General features: G+C 53.1%; 1 long non-coding RNA gene across 1 annotated transcript in view; it reads left to right on the top strand.

The window, feature by feature from the left end:
- Positions 1-460: 460 nt before the first annotated feature.
- Positions 461-832, top strand: part of LOC109385719 (uncharacterized) — a 23354-nt gene continuing 22982 nt past the window's right edge. Inside the window, exon 1 of the long non-coding RNA XR_002124677.1 lies at positions 461-698. This is a non-coding gene — a long non-coding RNA (uncharacterized LOC109385719). The remainder of the gene's footprint in view (positions 699-832) is intronic.

Genomic DNA, 832 nt, shown 5'->3' with positions numbered 1-832 from the left:
CAGGCATGCGTAGTACAGGGAGTGACCATTCCGAGAAATGGAGGACGATGCACCTGGTGGAAGGACCTGTGAGCTGGCATCTGCAGGCGGAGGGTACAGTTAACTAACTAGTTGGAAGCGGAGCAGAGCAGCAGGGGCTTGCTTGGGTCATTCCATGAACAGACAGACAGGAGGCCAGTGTTTTTGGTGCTCACAGGGCAAATACAAGTATTGCAGGGCTAGAGAGACAGACAGAGCCTGATCAAGCCCAGTCCTGTGAGCTTGTGGATGCATTTGTTTTTTACTGTAGAGAAGAGGGAAGATCCTGTGTTTTAAGCAGAGGTGTGACTTTTGCATTTTAAAAGGGTCCCGCTGGCTGCAGAGTGAGACCACACCTATTAAATGAGAGTTGGGAGGTGGGAAAGAGGCTCTTTTGGGAGTGGGGTGGGGGGAGGGCGAGGGGAGGGTATGGTGGCCTGAACTAGGTAGTGTCAAAGGGATTGAAGAGACAGGGGTGGATTTCAGACATACAATTAACGGGACTTGGAGCCTGATTGACTTGGAGACGGAGGACAGGCTAAAGAAATGCAGAGCCCGTCACCTGGGAGCCCAGTCTAGGGCTGCATACAACGTGACCGGGCCTGCTGGAGCCAGGGACCCGCTCTTAATTTAGATCTTCACTCTATCTGGGCAACGAGCAAGGAGCACCGGGACTAGAGGTACGGAAACTGGGTTGGAAATGAGGCCACTTCCCAAGCTCGGCCGTGGTATTTTCGATGCTGGACTTGGACTTGTGGGCATCTGTGGGGAGGTGTGTGTGTGTGTGTGTGTGTGTGTGTGTGTGTGTGTGTGT

This window comes from Hipposideros armiger, unplaced genomic scaffold, assembly GCF_001890085.2.
Source record: "Hipposideros armiger isolate ML-2016 unplaced genomic scaffold, ASM189008v1 scaffold_123, whole genome shotgun sequence".
In the NCBI taxonomy this organism is placed as follows: domain Eukaryota; kingdom Metazoa; phylum Chordata; class Mammalia; order Chiroptera; family Hipposideridae; genus Hipposideros; species Hipposideros armiger.
This window is presented reverse-complemented; position numbering and strand designations above follow the sequence as displayed.